Here is a 6,000-nt window from a genome sequence, read left to right as displayed (position 1 = left end):
ATCTGGGAGATATATATATATATATATATATATATTATTAATAAGAATCTAAGCCTGGAAATGTATATATATAATTGTGTGTGTGTGAATTTAGCAGTTGCCAAATTGTATCCTTTGATAAATTAGAGGTCCAAATTTAAAAGCACAAAGTAGGAAAGGGACAGTGAAGGGATGGTGACCCTTGATGCTCAAAGCATTTTTCATGGCAGATATAAATAAGAGGAGGAAAAAAATACTGTTAAAAAGTGATGATTACATGATCACCTTACCTGAACACAGCTCTTAAAATCTTGGAGCTTCTTCCTGTTAATCAGTCTTTCTTGGGCTTCCCTAATCCCCAGCTTCCACTGATAAGTTTTATTCTCAACTTTTTTTTGACTATCAATACTTGTTTTTATTCTTTTGTTGTGCACTTTGATATTCCAGATCCTGCTTTGTTCCTTGACTCCTTCAGTTTGTGATTCTTTCCCTAGTATTCTAACCTTGCCATGGTATTAAGGATACTGTTCCATACCATACAGTGAATTTTAAATAGTAATACTCAGTTGACAATGAGTTATTTCTTTTGAAGAATGATATAAAGTAATGTTTCTAATTTTAAATTTGTTCCTAAGGCCTTCAAACATTCTGTAAGAATCTGTTCTGAGTGTAAGGTCTTTCATACAGTCATGACATTTAGAAATAACAAATGTTATAAGCAGGACAAACAATACTAATTGTGACAACTTTGGATAATGGTGATTTGAGGATTTAATTTGATCTACAATGACCATTTCTGCTATGAAAATAAACCAGGGTGCTCTAGCTGTAGTTTCTACATCCTGAGTTGGCAGAACAAAAGGAAAAGAGGTTTAAATCAGGATTTGGCTGATCCTGGATTAGTGGTCTGTAACTTCCTTGGGTTTGGAAATGACAGTATTTGTCAAATTTTTTGCTGCAGGGGTCCATGATGTCCATTGTGACCTTATTAGTATCAACAAGATTTTCTTCAGTTTTATTTTATTTTTGAAAAAGGAGTTTTAAGGAAGAATATTTTTCATCTGCTTCATAGAACACAATGGCCTGGTTAAAATACAGTGGCAACTTTGTAGAGTACTATGATGAAGGAAAGCAAAGCAAACAATATAAAATGTGGGTAATGATGTGAGTCGTGAAGCATGAAAGGGGAGACATTTATGTAAGCTGAACACAGATGAAACTCTCGGCAGGCAAATTTAGTTAAAGGGGAATACCCACAGAATTGTGGAAAGCATTTTTTGCATACATTTCAACTCATTGTTACTATAACTGGTGACAAGCTACAATTGTAGAATTTATCTTAAAGCATACATTAAGCATTTAATGGAAGGCACTGGCCAAAACATTTAGGAGATGGTCCAAATACTTTACTCTAAAGAGATAGGAGGTTCTCTTCAGATGAGGATACTTAATTCTAGCAGATTAAAGACATGACCTCTTCAGATGACATTCCCTTATTTTGAGTAGAATATGTGAAAAGATTACGGAAAAAGTCCTTACACTCGTTTTTTAAATTGGATATTTTTGTTCAATTTACCTTTGAACAATGGATAATTAGGTAAATTAAACTCATCAGCTGTCTTAAATATGATATATTCTGAAGCTTTGGAGAATTAAACTGACAGATGAGAGTATTTAAATTTTCTTTTGGATGATTCTGTGTCTATGCCTCAGAATTGCAATAAGGCATATCATTGTATTTGCATTTTCCTCTTTTGTAGAATGCTTCATATAAATCTCATATTTTAATGTTTGAATGGAAAGCTTTGCAGTGGTAGAAATGTTGGGAAAATATATTTAAATTTTATTTGGAGGGAATTTAAAAATATATAGATCACAAATATACATACATATATATTATATATTATATACATATATATACATATATATATATTTTCTTTGTTTATATCCTTGATTAAATATATGTTTATTTCTACTACAGAAGATCTATCAGAAGAGATTCAGGATCATAGATAAAGAGATGGAAAGTGTAAAGGAACACTAGAGAATATCTACTACAAAGTCCTCACTTTTGTAAATAAATAAACTGAGGCTCAAGAAGGTTAAGTGTCTTGCTGAGAGTTCTTCAAATCCTAGGAAACAGCCTACGTTATTATCTCAATGGGAAAATATAGGTAGTGAAGTAGTAATTTAACAGAACTCAGAGAGATAAATTCTAGTCTACTGATTTATGCTACTTACTATTAGCTTCATGACTTTATGAATATCATGCAACCTTTTTTGGGTTACCTTATTTGTGAAAAGAATACATAATCCTTAAGTTTCCTCTCTTTGGTCAGATCTAAAGTCAGTCAGTCCTGAACAAAATTGTGGAAGCTAAAAGTTTGCTTTTTGTGCCCCTTTCCTTCTTCTGACATGGATCCATTTTACTCACTAAGCATTCCCTTCCAGTGGAAAGAAATGAATGAATAGATTTTTTTTTAATTAAGTGCTTTCTTTATATAAATGTCTTTGCTAACCATTGGAGATCAAATTGGATCACACAGATAGTAAAGATTCGAGGCTGGATTGTAACTCATGTCTTCCTGATTCTCAGTAAACTCTCTACCCATTCTGCCACCCACCTGTGTCCGCTTCCTCCTTTTACCTTCAGAAACACCGTTCCCAGATCAACGTGGTTAAATGAGATGATGGAGTTTGATTGGTCCAAGGGTGAAGGCTCAAGCTGCATTTCCTTTAGTAGCAGCTTCTTGGTGGCCTAAAGACATTTTTTTAAAATTATAATTAACTAATTAATTTTTTAAAAAATGTCCAGATCTAGTTAGGTGCTCTCCAAACTTTCCAAGTATTCCAAGACTCTCATGTCACCACATCCTGCCTTACTGAACAAATTTGTTTCCCCACACAAAACCACATTATCTTATTGTATCCTCATTGAATATCATTTCAATGCAATGGTGACAATCCCCTTTTTGTGACTGCTGATTGTTCTATACATACTTCATTTTGTTGCAATGCCATATCTAAAAGTCAATATTGCCTGTTATACTCTGGTATCCAGTCACCTTCCAATTCTGCCACTTCCTTCTTCCCTAAGTATTCTGAATGTGTCCCTTTTCCCTCCATCACAACCATGGCCATGTCGCTCTTCTTTCTTGTCTCAGCAACCTTATAAAAATCCTGTACCTACTCTAAACCTAGTCTTATCTCTTCCAAGAATAATCCAGCTTAGCTGGTTAACTTTCCTATGTATCTGAAGCCCAGAATATGTAATTTAGAAAACAATTTCTTACCTTGTTTTATCCATGTAAATCTTATCTCCCCTAGTAGAATAGAATGCCCAAGGGCATGCATCTCATCTTCTACTTTGATAAAAGTGTGTAGTGTAATTCTAGACACAAATAGGGACTTAAATTTTCTTGTTAACATACTGGTATTTTTTGAACAACCCAAGAGAAAAAGTACCTTCCTTTAGCTAAGAAAACTTTTGGACCTCTGGACCCAATTTGTTTTGTGTGTTTTCCAATGTTTTTAACTTGGGTTTAAGATGTGATCTCAGCTTCTGTAGATATAGTCTAGCTTTTCCAAATTTAAAAATACAAATCTCCTACACTGTAGCATGGGAAAAGAAATCAATAGCGACTTTATTAAATTCCAAGAGTTTCGTGCAGAGGATATTGAACTGTTTAAACAATGTGTTACAAGCTCCCTTTACATACCTTCAAGAATGAACTTAGGGCTAGATTGATACATGTAAAATTTAAGGGATGTGTTTGGGTAAAAGTAGTGATTTATTTTGAGGGGAAAAAAATCAGACATTTCATTTTATTCCTTTATCCCTTTGGCTGGCATGCTAATTCAGCTTAATATTTATTTCCCCTCCTACTCCCCGCCTCACTTTGAAAGTGATTAATTCACTGCTGTTTTTCCTTCAGGTTTCTATTTCCACCTAGGATCATAGTAGAACAAGAAGAGATTATAAAGGCGAGGAAATCTGACCCACTTATTATGTAGATGAGAGAAGTTTGGTCCAGGGGTAAGTCTCTTACCCTTGCTGCAAATGCCTTGTATGCTGAGCTTAGAGCCCAGTTGTTCTTTCTGTACGGCAAATCTATTGTCCTATTCCCTACGCCGTGCCTCTTGGTCCAGCTTTGAACTTGGCAAGCTAAAATAACTTACTGATGGTAAATCCTTTTTTCTTTTTGGAAGTTACTTTATCTCACCAGTGAATTAATTAATGAAACTACAAATCCTACACAATAAGGGAATGGGGATTCCATCAATATATGCAAAATAAATTTTTTATAGTCATAATGATCCAGGTGTCACAGGGATATTATTATAACTTCCTTGGTTGTAAAATGTTGGAATAAGATTATATACGTTCTTATTAAAGTCCTTTTGGAAATATCACATGGCCTTAATATATGATATTGAAAATCAGAGAGAAACAAACCCCACACCCCATTTTACAGCTGATGAAACTGAGGTTTAAGGAAGCTAAATGACTTGTCCAAGGAAACAAAGATAAGAAGAATCAGAAATGGGGTTTAAATGCAGGTCCTCTGAATCCACAGGCATTGAATGAATTTTCCACTGAACCAATAAAAAGAAGCCATAGACTGCTTAGTTTAGACTGCAACAATCAACTTGCTATTTTTGAATAAATATTGGTAGTAGACTAGGAATTGAGAAGTTCTAATAGCAGAATGGGTATTCTTTTGACAGATACTTATTAGACATCCATATTGTGTGATAGAGGGGCAACAGAAACTATAAAGGGCAGCTGCTGTCTAATCTCAACTCAACCTCTCTACATCCCAGGACAGAGTAATTAGTCCTGCAGTACATTAACATCAATCAGTAGTAGTGTCACTAAAGAAAATCAGATTTAAAATATTTGATATATGATAAAGTTGTAATAAGTCAGATTAAAAATGGATAATTGCATTAAATTATTAATTAATATAATTCTCACAAGAAGGCTTCTTTAGTATATATGATTTACATTCTTCTATGAGAAAGAACTGTCTTCTTTATGAGTTAGTTCAAGGTTGTTTTTTTTTTTGCATTTTTTTAAATTATTTTTCATCACACTAGGGGATCCCAATAGGTGGGGAAGGTATCTGAACTATAAATGCCATTTGATTAAAGGAATATAACATTTTAGATGTAAATTTCTCCTTCACTTTCCCATTGAACACAGATTTTTTTGAATTGCCAGAAAATATCTTTATTGTTGATTCATTTTTCTTATATTTAACAGTTAAGAGCCTATGATCCTAAGAGAAATATTATTCTTTGTCTTATCTTATCTAACAAGGACTGGCACATCATAGCTTGACTTATTTAACTTAAGAAAACTCCTTGCTATACTAAATAAAATAGATAATTTGACATTTCTTATGAATGACAGGGGGTTTAGGTAAAATGGAATGAATATTTTTGACTAGCTGTAAAATTAATACATGAAATGATAAAGTCATAAATTCACATTCTAAATGGTAGACTTCCTTCATGTAGAAATGTTTAGGCAAGATTATCATTATTTTTTTATTCATCATCTCTTAAGTGGAGGTGGGAAGTGGGATGGAACCAAGTAGCCTCCAAGGATCTGCCAGTTCTACATCTATAATTTTATCAACTTATGATCTAAAGGTTCATACATACTTTGCTGAAACTCCTACAGCAATGATCATCCACCTACTGAAGAGAAACAAAAAGAAAGTAAGATTTGGGTGGTGAGGCGGGGTAAGTACTCAAATTCAAGCTTTATTAAACTAACCCTGATCAGATTTCTGCATTTTTTGTTTTGAATTTTGAAGACTAATTCTTTATATCCGATTATTTTCCCCAGGAATTCCTTCTTGACTTTACTTCTTGTCATTTGAATACCTCCTTGTTAATAATCCAGGAATCATGTCCCTTTTCTCATGGTAAGCCAGAATCTGACAAAGACTCACTATCAGCTGATTCATCAAGTATGAAAATTAATCAGTTAGTGCATTACTGTGATTGAGC

The 6,000-nt window shown here is 33.6% G+C and overlaps 1 pseudogene; it reads left to right on the top strand.

The window, feature by feature from the left end:
- Positions 1–6,000, top strand: part of LOC123252390 — a 41,031-nt pseudogene that overhangs the window by 26,190 nt on the left and 8,841 nt on the right.

This window comes from Gracilinanus agilis, chromosome 6 (assembly GCF_016433145.1).
Source record: "Gracilinanus agilis isolate LMUSP501 chromosome 6, AgileGrace, whole genome shotgun sequence".
In the NCBI taxonomy this organism is placed as follows: Eukaryota; Metazoa; Chordata; class Mammalia; order Didelphimorphia; family Didelphidae; genus Gracilinanus; species Gracilinanus agilis.
This window is presented reverse-complemented; position numbering and strand designations above follow the sequence as displayed.